The sequence below is a fragment of the Oratosquilla oratoria genome, chromosome 44 (assembly GCF_046742065.1).
Source record: "Oratosquilla oratoria isolate Oo_2021 chromosome 44, ASM4674206v1, whole genome shotgun sequence".
Taxonomy (NCBI): domain Eukaryota; kingdom Metazoa; phylum Arthropoda; class Malacostraca; order Stomatopoda; family Squillidae; genus Oratosquilla; species Oratosquilla oratoria.
In genome coordinates this window covers 14,972,046-14,988,169 of record NC_134820.1, presented here as the reverse complement: position 1 = coordinate 14,988,169, position 16,124 = coordinate 14,972,046, and positions in this window count along the sequence as shown.

Below are 16,124 nucleotides of genomic sequence, written 5' to 3'. Positions count from 1 at the left end.
GCGAGCAACGAAAAGAAAAAGAAAAGGCGAGTAATTGTCTACTGATGGACGACAACCTTGAGAGGAAAAAAGGGGATTTTGGATGGTTATTGTCCTTCACCCAGCCAATCGTTCCATCTTATCCTTAACCATTCCTGTTCCCAGACACTTGATCCACTTTCTACTGAACTTTTCCTGGTATTCAGGGACCGCCGTAACCTCGATACCCCTTTTTTTTTACACATCCTATCATTTTATTGTGTAGAAAATAAAATCATATTGTACCAAAGTAAAAATAAAATAGTAAACGTAGAGTACTATATAATTACAGGTATAAGATAAAGGCGTTGTGTTCTATTAATTTAGAATCAAAACAGTATTCTGTTACTGCACTCCAAAGGTAGAGATTAATAGTATAAGGTAATCAGAGTAAGAATTCGTGTATTTAGTTTATAATAGAGACCGCTTTGGTTTCTTTTGTTGATTTACATTTTTCCTCTTTGCCGTTTTGTATTCCTGAAAGAGGAGCGAAATGGCTAGCGAATGGGTTGAGTGAACTTGGAGGACCGTCCCTCAGGATGTTGGAGGAGGAACTTCGTCTTCTCAGGTATGCACTCTGGTGAGAAAGGTGAATCATCCCCGACAACCCAAAGAAGCGTTCAACATCTTACCCCTTCTGCCACTGCCGTGAGCGAGTGGCGACTCCGTGGGGTCCCGTCTTGTCGAGCCCACGTTCAGTAAGCCGTTGCCCTGCAGAGCAAACGCTAGCTCTAGCGAATCGTTTTGTTCTGCTGAGGGATTAGGAGGGTGACAATCAGGAGTTCTTATGTGGTGCGGGACTCAACGGTGCCAGGCTATGACGACATCCTGCAGCGGAAGACCAAACGACGTTGCAAGCTTGTATGTCAACCAGTCCAGGGGAACGATCGATTGTACCCAGACCATCATGGAACAAAGTACGGACGAACCACGGTTACGATTGTTCATACGGAAAGTTACGATCTGGGTAGGGTCAGAAATCAGAGGAACTTGTTCGGAATTACAAGGTCCTCCATCAAGGAGAATGAAGGAACGTAGGAGCCGTCACAAGTCTGTGGGGAACCTCCCGAGGATCAACTCATGCTCCGTTTTTGGGAACAGTATAGCCATAGGGATCAATGAGAGGCTATTCACGATTGTACAGAGAACTGGGATACTACAAATTTCTTGATCCTTGGTTTCTTTTTTTCAGACGTCATGTACCTTTACGCTTCTGATGGGGAATACCACCTTACCCACAGAGATGTTTCCTACAAAACCTCATTGTGGGAATTTGTAATGAACTAGTGCCTTTTTTTGGGTAGAAACCCAAAGGGAAGGTGAAAAAGAGTATACTGGGGAAAACAGAGTAGAGATATAGCAACAATGTAGAACAATATGCCAATATACGACAAAATATAGTTTTAGGATATATTGTCAGTAGAGGACGAAATATTACATTAGGATATAACGTCAAGGGACAAAATATCATGATGGGGTGTAATGACAGTGGAAGACAAAATGTAACGATGGGATATAATGAAAGTGAAGGTCAAAATATCACGATGGGGTATAATGATAGTGGAGGACAAAATAGCACTTATTGATATAATGTCAACTGGAGGACAAAATATAATTTATTATGGGGAAGAGATATCTCGTGCAGAATGTCAATGAAGGACAAAATATCACGATGGGAAGTAATGACATTTGGAGGACAAAAGATCACGATGGGATGTAGTGTATTAGTGGATGACAAAATATCACGGTTAGGATACTAATGTCAGTTGAGGACAAAATCTAATTTTAGGAAGGGATGCCGGACAGAATTTTCAATGAACGACGGGAGGCCGAATGTGGGAACGCGGTGATGTAGGTAGGCAAAGTGTACAAAAGAGATCGGAATGACCGTGGAACGACCAGATGTGTCCGTGATGGGGGAAATGATAATGAGGCATTGAATGTCAATCAGGTACCAAATATCAATATAGAGCAAGGTGTCTATAAAGAAGAATGTTATAATATAAGAGCATGGTATTGAAACTCAAAACGACTCAAAAAGAAATAATCACCGAGTTTCATAAAACCATTGTACTTTAATGTTCGTAGAAAAAGGAACAATTTCCCAAGGAATACAGGCGTAAGTCAAAATCGAAGATCCCGAAATGATATGAAAAACCGATTCATGGTTAAATGGTATATTTTTGAAGCTTGAATTTATCATTGCGGGATTTAAACACTTTCATCAGGAAAGAAAACCACAAGAAAGGTGGGGGAAGTTCTGCTTTTACTTTAAAAACAATGTCCATCACCCTTTTGTGTTATAGGAGAAAGTGAAACAGGGTGCATATGATAGTTTATGGGTATAATTAACCCAAACAAATGGACAAAAAAATGAATGTATGTGTAATATATAGGCCGAAGACCTAAATCATTAGCAGACGACAAACTGTTGTTTCAAGAATTGTCTACTTTCTACAACCGGGTCTTATTGAAAATGGATTGATTTTACAATTTTACTGATATTTTCGCATGATAGATTTTCTTGGTGACACTTACTTAGTTCAAGGCATGTAAAAGAGTCCATGAGACATGGAAACAGTGCTCAATCTATTGATCACTAGCCACGAAAAGCAAGATAACCCATGTAGATGTTGGTGAAACTGTTGCAAATAGAGATCACAACTTAGTTAGATTTAAACTACCAACAAATTAGAATAGATACTTATTTTTTTAAAATATCCGACTTCAGTAAAAGCTAATTTCATAGGACTACGTCAGAAGCTACATTTTACAGATTGGGAGGTAAAATTAAGCGAAAAAAGACCAGTATATCAGATGTAGGAAATATTTCAAAATACTCTTACTGAAGATGATTCATACTTACAACCCATTTCAGGACAGACGTCCCCCGAAATCAGGCTTCGCCCAAACTGACTTGACAAAGACAATTAAAAAATTATTGCCAAAAAAGAGACAGGCTTATAAGAAATAACAAGTGCTCCTGGAGATCTAATGACTAATCAAAGTTATGTAATACAATGCCAGAGAGATATAAAAAAGACAATGAAAAACGAAAATGGACAATACGAAATTAATATCGCTGATAAATCCAAAGAGAATCACAAAGAATTCTATATTTTTACATTAGTAGATAGAAAGGTTAATATGGAAATCACATTGGTCTACTATTATACTTCTGACGGTCAACTTGAATATTCAGATGAAGTTAATGTGTGAAATTATTAAAACCAATTATTTTTAGCTCCAGTATTCGTAAACGAAAGCACCTCAAAGTGAACTCCAAACTGAAACCTGTTAAAAGTCAGGGTAAACTTACTCACAACGGTAAATATAACAAAAGAAAAAACTAAAAGATGTATAGATAAACTCAAAGTTAATAAAACACCAGGGCCTGACGGGTTGGTACCCAAGAATCATAAAGTGAAAAGAAAGATGATATTTGTTGTTTTCTTTAGAAATTAAATTTTCAAGAAATCCATCATATTCGGAGATGGTCCCATAGAGAATGGAAGGTAGCTAACATTACTCCCAATATGTCAAAAAAAGTGACACAAAAGAATCCAAATAACTATAGGCCTAAAAAGGTAAGACTTCAATCGTAGGAAAAATGATTGAAACAATCATCAGAGATGCTATCGAACATTCATTTTAGAAAGTAACTCTTAGGAAAACGATAGCCGACATGGTTTTCAGACGGAAACGTTTCCTTGCTTGACCAACTTACACGAATTCTACAACCACAGTTATTTCGAATTGTGACAAAAAGAACCAATACAGATTTGATATATCTAGACTTTGCAAAAACATTTGATATCGCCTCCCACGAAAGACTACTTACTAAATTAGCTTCACACGGTGAATAAGTGGTATCCTACTAAGTTGGACTAGTAATTGGTTGAATGATCGAAAACAGAGAGATGTATATCCAACGAAAAACTTCTGGATGGAAAAATGTTACGGCCAGAGTTCGCTCAGGGTTTCCGTTCTTGGGCCACTTCTATTTTTTATATTCCCCGCTCATAGTAATATAAAAATGATATAGATCACGGACTAAACTCTATTATTTCCAAATTTGCTGATGAAACAAAATTGGTGTGGAATGGCAAATGATCCACTTAAACCAATTAGTTATTCAATGAAGATTTAGATAAAGTGACAGTAATGGTCATGAACAGTGGCTAATGAAGACTTTACACAAATAAATGCAAGGTAATACACATAGGTAAAAACAACAGTAAGTACGATTACAAGTTTATGTTGAAAATTCGTTAACAGAAGTGGATAGTGAAAAGGATAACTGGCGTAACTACCAGTAACGATCTCAAATCATCTAAACAGTGAATTTCAACCTCTGAGAAAGCAAATAAGTTTCTAGGACTGATTGCGTGATCATTTAGAATTTAAAACTCCATCACACATTAACAAGCTATATACATCGTAAGTTACGACCACATTTGGAATATGCTCGTTCCGTATGATCACCGAATCTCATTACATTGGCAAAAAGTACAGAGGCGAGCCACAAAAACTGATTCCAAATAATCATAAATAAATCATGCGGAAACTCGACAAAAACATATGAATCTGATGTGTGGAAGAACCGAATTGTAGTTGGTAGTGAGAGGTAGAGTTTAACCGCCAAGAATTCCGTTGAAGTTTTATTCCTAACGTTTCGTCCCAACTAGGTCTTCTTCACTCAAAAGAATTCACTAGTTGGACGAAAAAACGGTTTAGTCAAAAAACTTTCAAGTGATCCTTTGCTTTTTAAACTTACCACCCTACAACACATATGAGATCTGTTTTCCTTAAAAAAGTGGCAGACTCAGAGTTGACTTGATATATGTCTTTATTTTTTTTTTAAAATTCGAAAGGGGTATTAGTACAACATCAAAAGTGACACAATTTCCACACTGAATGAGAATCAGATAAGTAAAACAATGGACTCAAACTGATCTGGAAGATAGATTTAAATTGGAAATTTGTAGAAACAACTATCTCCAACCGTGTAGTTTTAATGTAATGGAATAAACTACCATGCAGATGCAAGTGTAAATGTAGTTCAGTTCGAAGCTTTAAGAATCATTTAGATAAACACCATATCAAGATGCTGTAGTGACTATAATTCATTTCATATTATTTGTTTATTTCTTTTGTTACCATTTGTCTGTTTGCTTATTATCATTTGCTTGATTCTCTTTCATTATCAATTAAATGTCAATTTATTATTATTTACTATTTACCTGTTTGTTTATTATCTAACTATACCTATGCATTTATCTATGGATTTAATCTATTATTTACATTATTATATTTTTTCATTTATTTATTTATTTATTTACTTATTTATTTATTTATTTATTTGTTTATTTATCTATTTATCATTTATTTATTTACTTATTTATTTGTTTGTTTATTTATTTATTTATTTATTTATTTATTTATCATTACTATGTTTTTTTTCTCATCCGACTTAGATATGGACCAAAAGGCACCTTTCGGCATGCTCCGCCTATGTAATACCATTGTAATATGTAAAGTAATCGTATGAGGCTGTCCCTACACTGTTTGTGTACGTGTGTTTGGTGTGTGGCCGTAGTATGTGTGCCTTGGTCTGTAATGTATGCGTGTGTATACTATCACCAGTCATTGGATCACGTATTCAACTCATAATCGACAGCATTTACCTTACCGGATTAATACTATTATAGCTATTATATAGACCGATACATTGGCAATGTTGTGACCTTGGAACACGCTTGCGCCCAGAAACACACACAAGGCACACACACACACACACACACACACACACACACGACACACCCCACACCCATCACACACACACACACACATACACACACACACACACACACTCACACAACATAACCACACACTACACACATACACACACACACACACACACATTCACGTCACATACAACCACACACACACACGGTCGGGTCTAAGTGGACCAGGCGAAGTTTGGAATTCCAGAAAATATTCAAGATTTCATCGATCTCAACAACGAGGGAGTACCTGTTTGTTGTATTTAGTAGTGAAAGGGAAAGCCCGAGGAGTGTAGGTGGGGAAAGAGAAGGAAAATGAGAAAGGAGAGGGATTACTGATTGAAAATGAGGAAGGAAATGAGGAAAGGGGACTGAACGGGCCCCCCTATGTATAGAAGGGGTGTAAAACAAAATGGGAGTACAGAACCCACAGACGAGGGAGAACAAGGAAGCAGAGGTGTCAAAAGCAGAAATATGGATAATAGCAGCTCAATGGAAAGAGAAGATAATTGATTTTATGGATTTAAGGAGGAGGAGGTTGACAACCTTCCCCCGTGCCTAGTAAATCTAGTGGATAAACTAAAAAAAAAAAAAAAAAAAAAAAAAAAAAAAAAAATGAACGAAGCATGGGAGAGTTAGGTTTAACCGATTAACAACTAGTTACACCAAGATTTGATAAACTGGAAGAACTAAAGAACTAGAATAAAAACCTAAATAAAGGAATAAGAAGAAAGTAAAAAGAAGGTTAAAAGAAGTAAAAGATGAGAATGAGGAATTAAAGTAGAATAATAAAGGGAATAACGAGATTCCATAGCAAAAGAAAGCAATAGGGGTTAGAGAAAAGTCCAAGAGAAGAACAAAATTTTAATTTAGATGATATAGTGACACAACATATGAAAGAACAAACTAAGGAAACAGACATTAAAGTGATGAGAGAGAAGAAGAATATAGTGAGGTACTTAGCGGACAAAATGAAATGAATAACTATATTAGGGAAATAGAAGAGAAGCATGATACAAATAGGGCTACAAGAGTCAAAGAGAAGGAAAAGGTACACAAGATCTTAGAAGTAGTTCGAGAGGCTGGACAAGAAACAGGGAAGAAAATTGCAGAAATATATAGAACAGAGAAACACAATACAGATAAGATCCAAACCAATTAAGATCAAATTGAGGTCACAAACGACAGCAGAGAATATCTTGAGCCAAAAACAGGGAAACTAGCTTGATAGTGATCGAATATAAACAGGTAAGGATAAAAAGAGAAATGAATAAAGAGGAAAGAGAGGATGAGAAAACAAAAATTCCACTAGAAGCTAAGGGGAAAAAGAGAAAAGAACAGAGTCAGAGAAAGAGAAATTCTATTGGAAGTAATGGATATGAAAGTTAGGAAATGGGGATCATAGAGCAAAGTAAAAGCGGAAAAGGAAATAGAAAAATACAATGGGAAGTAGCAGAAAATTAAAAGTGGTCTATACACAAACATAGATGGCTCAATAACAGGCTTGAACGAATAGAATGATTACCTGAAGGAAAAAGAAACGGACATAATGGTAATTGTAAGAGGACAAAATTAAAAGGTCCAACACCACCCAAACAGTGTAGGACATGGTTGCATATAATCATTGGATTAGAAACAGAGAGGTAAAACAAGGGGGTAGAGTTATGTTCCTGACTACGAAGGATATAAATGTGAGGAATGTCACATATGGCGTTAATTATCAGTAACGACCTCAAATCATCCAGACAGTGTATTTTCAGCCTCATAGAAAGCAAATAAGATTCTGGGACTGATTGCGCGATCTATTGGATTTCAAAAGTCCGAATCAACACATTAACAAGCTATATAAATCGTTAGTTCGTCCACATTTGGAATATGCTGTTTCCGTATGGTCACAGAATCTCATTAAAGGACAATGAACAGACAGAAAAAAAGTACAACGGTGAGCCACAAAACTGCTTCCAAAATATAAAAAATGAATCAAACGAAAGTCGACTAAAAACACATGAATCTGTTCCCATAAAAAAGCGTAGACTACAGAGATGACTTGATACAGGTTCTTTGAAATTCTAAAGGGAATTGACAACCATCACAAGTGGGACCAAAATTTCACATTGAATGAGCATCAGACAAGAAACAATGGTCTCAAACTGCCGGCGGAAATAGATTCAACTTTGGAAGTAGGTAGAAACAACATTGCCAACCGTGTAGTTAATTAAATGGAATAAACTTCCTGCACAGGTAGAGCAATGTAGTTCAGTTCGAAGCTTTAAGAACCATTTAGATAAAATACCTAAGATTGCTGTAATGATCTTAATTTATCTTATATTTATTTGTTTTTTGTTTAGTTATCATTCTTGTCTGTCTGATTTTCATTTATAATTAGTTTTATGTCAATCTATCTTATTATTTACTATTTACCTGGTTTTTGTTTAGTTATTCAACTATACCTATGCATTTATTTCTGTATTTGATATGTTATTTTACATTAATATAGTTTTTTTTTTAATTATTATTTTAGTATTAATATGATTTTATTTCGCATCTGACCTTAATAAAAAAAATAAGCATCAAAATGGGTCATTTCCTGTCGGCATGCTCCACCTTTGTAATACCTTTGTAATCCTTTGATGGAGGTGGAGGACAGTGATGGGAAGAGCAGGAAGTTTGTAGTAAATTATGAGCCTCCTGATAACGGCTTCATGGTATGAGAGGAGAACACAAATCGGTTTAGAAGACACAAGGATAACACGAAATAAGATAATGGAAGATGGAGGAAGAATAGTTATAATGGATGGGTGGACTTTAATTGTAAAGAAATCTGCTGGGAAGAGATGACAGCTGAGGGGAGAATGTTTCCTTTCCCCAGTGCACGGCTCTTTATGACAAATTCCTTTACTGAACTTTTTATTGTCCTTCATTGTGTTCTCTACTTATTCAACGGATTGTTTGTATGCTCTCTTGCTCTTCATATTGTTTGTGCTTTCCTCTTTAACTCTTTATGGCTCTTTTTGACGAATGCTTCTTTCAGCTCTCATTGTCATGATGCAAAGATCGTTTTTGTTCTTAGGCTCCTTTCCGTGTCTTTATAGATATTATACAGATGCTTTCCTTTCATTCTTGTCCTTATTATGACTTTAGAGAAACTGCATTTTTCAATTTGTCTTTCCACATTTCTGATGTACGTTTTGTGAGTACGATCAGTTTTCAACTGAATACTACATTGAGATTTTTTGTCTACTTTTTTTTTTTTTTTTTTTTTTTTTTTTTAAACCTCAGAAATTCATAATTTGAGAATCTTCATCGAAAGCAGGATCGATACTTTGGATTGAGCCCTTTGTTTTATGCACTTCCGTTGAAAAGCTTTTTATCACTTCTTAAGCCCTGTAGATGTTTTTGATGGCTCTTTCATAGCTATCCAGATGGATATTAAGATGAATGTTCTTGCAAGCAGACATTGTGCTTCTTGAAGAAATTTTGAAGCTAAGAGAGCCTTGTGTTTCTGTGTGGCCAATACACGTATCCCAAACTAAACTGATGGATATCAAGATGAATGCTCTTGTCGAGCAGACATCGGGCTTCTTGAAGAAATTTTGAAGCTCCTGTACTTATAAGAATGCTTTCGAGCAAGGAGAGCCTTGCTTTTACGTGTTGGCCAGATGCATATATCCCGAGGAAACCATTGATGGGATATCAAGATGAAATTCTCTTGCGAGCAAATGTAATAAAGCGAGGAAGTTGAACCCGTCTTATTCACCGAAGACGAAGATATCGTTTTCTTCTTGAAGAAAATTTTATAACTTCGAACTTGAAGAAAATAACGTATCTATGAGAGCCTTGTAAATCTGTGTGGTCAAGGCATGATAGTGATTGAACAGCATTGTTATTCTTTCCAACATATTTTAAATATCACCTCAATTCTTTTATTTACTTTTTATATATGTAGTCCTTTCCAACATCAACATAAACTTTTACTAGAATTCGAGCCACTGAAACAAATTACTTACTTGGTCCTTGGAGCGAGGACCAAGAAGGCAGAAGATCCGACGAAATGGATAGCCTCTGTGGCCGTAATCGACCACGAACAGAGGCTGGTCATCTTTGAGCACCCTTAGGCTGGATCATGAAACAGCAAGACGTTCCGGGCCTTTATGTCTTGTTGTGAGACACGCCTGCGTTAAAACATCTTAGTACAATCTTTACGATGTCAATGAAGAGCCGTTTGAATGTCTTTGAAAGGGATGCCTAGCCCGCACTTTTCCATATAGAAATACAAAGAAATTCGCTTTTGGGACCAATAACATCACCATATGAAAGGATGCCTTAAGAAACAAAACATTCATACAATTTTTTATTACCCCAGTTGAACCGTCTGGGACCTTTTTCAAGGAAAGAGGTCTCCATGGTCACTCTCATCCATTTGGAGGTCGCCCCCAGGTGCCGACACGGGAGAGTGGTACCTTCATTAACGGCTACCTGGGTGTCCATCGGCGAGGCTCTTAGCCAGGTAAAGGCACACCCTAACCGACTTTGCCGATGGTTTTTCCTGCACCTCGAGAGCTGGTCCCCTCCATTGGGTTGATCTCATTAGTATTCATCCCTCATCGAAAAGTCTTCGGCCATGGCGGTCGACCCGACTGATCATGTGACCAAAGGTCGCATTTTTAGAAGGGGTCACACAACGCGCTCAGGTTTACGGTTTTCGGTGAGACCGGAATGCAAACCCGCACCCGTCTAGACTTGCGTCTAGAGGAGTAGAGCCCTTGGCTGCAGAATCTCCCTTGCCGGGGGACCCACCTCTTGTACAATGTATATCGTCCGCAAGACGTAGAGCTGGCGTCTGGAGAGATGCTCTCCCTAGCCGGCCGTGAATCCACATTCATTGTATGTAGACATTGATATGCATCCCTCCCTCCCTCCTCCTCCCCCCCGTTTCTCTTATCTAATCTCAGTCATGTGTATTACGATAATGTACTTGAAAAAACTGTAACAAGCAAAACGTCGTACTAATAAAGGCTCCGTCCTCACGTGGTGCTTATTTCGACACACACACACACACACACACACACACACACACACACACACACACACACACACACACACACACACACACACACACACACACACACACACACACGCACACACACACACTCAGAGAGAGAGAGAGATAGAGAGAGAGAGAAAGAGAGAGAGACAGAGAGAGAGGATAGAGAGAGAGGAGAGAGAGAGAGAGAGAGAGAGAGAGAGAGAGAGAGAGAGAGAGAGAGGAGAGAGGGAGAGAAAGAGAGAGCGAGAAAGAGAGACAGACAGATAGATGAGAGAGAAGAGAGAGAGAGAGAGAGAGAGAGAGAGAGATAGAGAGAGAGAGAGGAGAGAGAGAGAGAGAGAGGAGAGAGAGAAGAGAGAGAGAGAGAGAGAGAGAAGAGAGTCAGAGACCTGATATTTTTGCTGGGTAGACTGAACCTCTTCTCCATGGTGGTTGATGACGGCGCTGCTGTAGCTTGAAGTACATGCCTTGGGCCAAGGCGGAGAGTCCGAAGAGGACCAGATAAGAAATTCGGCGGAGGCAAATCGCTGACACCTGGACCCGAAGCCACAGCTGGTTTTGGGGTGGTATGAGAGCAATTGGATGTAAAATAAGAAAACAAATACCTAGGTTAAACTATAGAAAAAAAAATTGATAGGTGATTAATAAAACATATGAATGAATCTTTAAGATGATTAATATATTAAGGAACAAATTGTCAATACATAAATGAAGATGTATAACAGAAATTCCCAGGTAAATTATTAAGTTGATAGGTAATCAATTAGTAAATTGATAAATATTTTTATAAATAGTTAAAGTAAATAACATCCTAAGGAAAAAATTAGGCAATAACAGAAATATAAGGTTCGGTAGACAAAGACATGAGGAGATAATCTAATAAAGAAAATCAATGAATCAATAATTATGTAACACTAATAATAAAACGCCAGAATTGAAAATCTTGAAGAGATGATAGCTTTGACATTGAGAGATAATCATCCGTTACATTAGTATGCAAATAAAAATTATTGAGGGCAATCGTTAGTTCGTCCACATTTGGAATATGCTGTTTCCGTATGGTCACCGAATCTCATTAAAGACATTGACAGACTGGAGAAAGTACAACGGCGATCCACAAAACTGATTTACAAATATAAAAAATTGAATCATACAAAAATCGACTAAAACATATGAATCTTGTTTGTTCCTAAAAAAAAAAAAAAATAAAAAAAAAAAAAAAAAAAAAAAAAAAAAACCTCAGAGGTGACTTGATACAGGTCTTTAAAATTGTAAAGGAAATTGACAACATCAAAAGTGACAAAATTTTCACACTGAATGAGAATCAGACCAAGAAAACAAAGGTCTGCAAACTGTCCGAAAATAGATCTAAAATTCGGAAGTGGGTAGAAATAACTTCGCCAACCGTGTAGTTAATGAATGGAATAAACTTCCCTGCACAATGTATGCAATGTAGTTCAGTTCGAAAGCTTTAAGAATCATATAGATAAACACCAAGGCACCATGCAGTAAAGATTATAATTTAATTGATATTATTTTCTATCATTTGACTGTTTTTCATTCTCATTTATTTTTATTTATATGTCAATTTATCATTATTTACTATTTACCTGTTTGTTTATTATTTTAACTAAATAGGAAAACACAGCAGGTAAAGAAGAACCAGGGTAAGAAAAGCTAATCAAGGAAATGATCAAACAAAGACCTATATGCCCAAGCCATTAATTTTATGTTTTTTTATTATATTATCAATTTAAATATTATAGTTTTTATTTATTCGTTTAATATAACATTATGCGTTTTATTCGCATCCGACCTACATATGGATCAAAAGGTCTCCTGTCGACATGCTCCTCCTTTGTAATCCTTTGTGATCTTTGTAGATAAGATAACCTAGAGTTAATTGCGACCACGTTTCGCTTATACCTTTTTGATATACCACTAACTGCCATATTACCCAAGATAAGAGATATCATGTATAAAGTACTTTGAACATATATAAGTTACCATGCGTTGACGCCGCCCCCCCCCAAAAAAAAATAATGACGATAAAAACGATATTTGTGAAACAGTATACTTTTTGTACATATAATTTATCTAATTCAGTTTTCTTATTTTATTGTTATTGTGTTTATCAAATTCTATTATGGATTCATGCATTTACCAGTGTTAACTATTTCTTTACTTTGTAGTTAACAAAGGACCCGAACAGAATGTTGTTACATTATGAGTCTATGTGTCACTACAGTTCTTATTGTTCTGTCACGAAAGGGTTAGCTTAGGTTAGGCTAAGTCAAGTTTTTATTTTATTTTTTTTGTAGCAAAAGTAAGGTTAGTCAAAAAGTATACGCTGGTTATGTTGATTCTAGATTAGTTTCGGTGATTGTTCTTACCGTGTTTATCTATACCCAAGATTCTCCAGTATCATTTCTCTTCCGTCAGTTCGAAGGACTCCGAAGACTTTTTCAAGAACAACAGTTTCACCGTTTCGTCGTTCAGATTACACATCGTCTTTTTCATCCCTCTCCCGTGGGGGCATTGTTGGTTCCCGTAGGTGCGATTGGGTCCTTTCCTGGACATATTTCTTTATCTTGATGTATCCTCTTGGTTCCATTCTGAAAACGAAGGCCACAAATATAAACCTATACATGGAAAGTAATACATTCATATTCACGCACCACACACACACACATGCGCGCACACACACACGCACACACACACACACACACACACACACACACACGCACACACACACACACACACACACCACACACACGACACACACGCAATTACACACACACACATACACACACATGTATATATAAATATAAATATATATATATGAAAGATATATATATATATACTGTATATATATAAAATATATACACTATATATATATTATATATATATTATTATAAATATATATATATATATAGCAAATCGTAATGTAAGTCACATTTGTAAAATGAAAACTTGTTAACCCACTGTACGGAGAAAAGAAAACAGGATAATACTAATTATCTGTATATTTCGACCACTGACTGTGGGCCTCTTCAGCAGAATGATACAAATAATAGAGTTTAACAAGTATAAATATGGACAGGGAGGGAACAAGTAGTGAGACGCGGGCAAGGTGATCTCAAGTTACTTGGGTTTGAATGTGGGGAATCTATCCTTCCTGCTTTGCAATAATCAATTTGTTTGCTGCCATCCATGTAATCCAGTCTGGTTGACCATTGACCATCTCAACAATGCCTTCTAGTGACTGTTATCAAAACCTTTATGTAGCACATCAGCTTCTCTCCAGTTTGGTAAATGATCGGAATTTTTTTTCCGCATGAACTACTAAGAGAAATTAGATGTCCTATGTGCTTATATTTCGTTTTTATGTTCATAAAATTATTTTTTCTAATTCCTCTTTACGATTCAGCCAAAATAAGCCATTGAGCAACTATTGCACGGGAATTTTGTACAACGGACGCTGTTTTCGGAATTGGTTCTCTTTTCGGAAGTCTTTATTATATCACCTATCCTCGTTGTTAGTTATTTTAGCTATGTATTATACCTGATTTTGTTAAATATTTGTCTAATAATGGTGACGTTTATCTGATCCCAGGTACTGATATAAAATTGGTGTATTATCTTTATCATTTCTCTCTTTCTTTCCGCGATTGTAAATTATTTATTGCTATTTCTTTTTGTTCTTTTCAAACAAGTTCCTGTACTGGATATCCAAGTTTGTCAAAGGTTTACACCTTTGTAATCAAATTCGCCTTCTAGGTATTCATACAGATCTCCAGTATATCTGATCTGTACACAGACTAAAGATTTAGATTTTCACGGTGAAAAAGTTTAGTAAGCTAATGATGTCAAGGCGTTTATATACAAATATTTCCACTGATCGGTGCTTTAGAAGCAGTAAAGAGAGTAATAACAGAATATGAACGATACTGACCTACCCATAAGAAAGACAAGATTATAAAAGAATTGATAGATATTTATGCGTAGATTTCGGTTGCGTTTTACTTTTTAATGGTGACCAATTAAATGAACAATAAAAGAGGTCTCTGCTATGGGTAGTCCATTAAGTGCATGTGATGGCCCTCTCTATATATGGAGTTATTAGAAAAAGAAAACTTTATCAGAATCAAGTGGTAGGGGAACACACTGGTTTAGATATGTAGACGACGTCCTGCGCAATCCAACCCGAAAACAACAATGTAAATAATCAATTGAGAATGCTTAACGCGGTCAACATTTGAGTATTCAGTTCACCGTATAAGAGGAACAAAAACGACAATTGCCCTTCCTAGATACGTTAATGACGGACGCTGGGTAAAGACTGTAACTTTCTCAGTATACATAAAGTAAACAAACAAAGAGGAATAAGTACATTATTTCTCCGCACATGATGATAGGACAAAGAATGGTATAGTAAATAGGATTTTTTCTCAGGGCACTACGAAGCTGTAGTAATAGGAGATACCTAGAAGGCGAATTTTATTACATTATGAAAATCCATTGACAAACATGGATATCCAGAGGGAATGTTGAAAAGAACAAAAAGAAAAAGCAATAAATATTTACTAATCGAGGAAAGACAGAGAGAAATGATAAAAATAATACAAATTTTATATCAGTACCTGGCTCAGAAACGTCACCAATATGTATAGACAAATATTTAACAAAATCAGGTATCAACATCAAGCAAAAATAACTAACAATAGGATAGGTTGATTTAATAAAGACTTCTGAAAAGAGAACCAAATCCGAAAACAGCGACGTATACAAAATCCCGTGCCATATTTGCTCAATGGCTTATTTTGGGCGAATCTGCAAGAGGATTAGAACAAAAAATTTATGAACATAAAAACGACAATAAAAGCTACATAGGACATCTGAATTCTTTAGTAGTTCATGCGAAAAAATTCGAGCACTTACCAAACTTGAGAGAGTGGCCTTGAAGTTGCTACATAAATGTATGTATAAATTCACTAAGAAGCATTGTTGAATTCATCATATATTTCTAACTAATAAAGCAAGTCGAATCATCTGAGGAGGGTTTATCAATTTAGCTAAACAAACTAGTATTTTAATTCTAAAGACACGCCAGAGAAACGAACTTTCCCAAGTGTCCGAAAAGGTCATTAGATTTAGTACATAAACTTCAATTGCAGTTTCTACATACACTCTCTGAAGAAGTTCTACGCGAACGAAACGTGAGAGTGTATATGGGTTCCGTGAGCCTCCCCCTCTGTTTATGTTTCTCCATC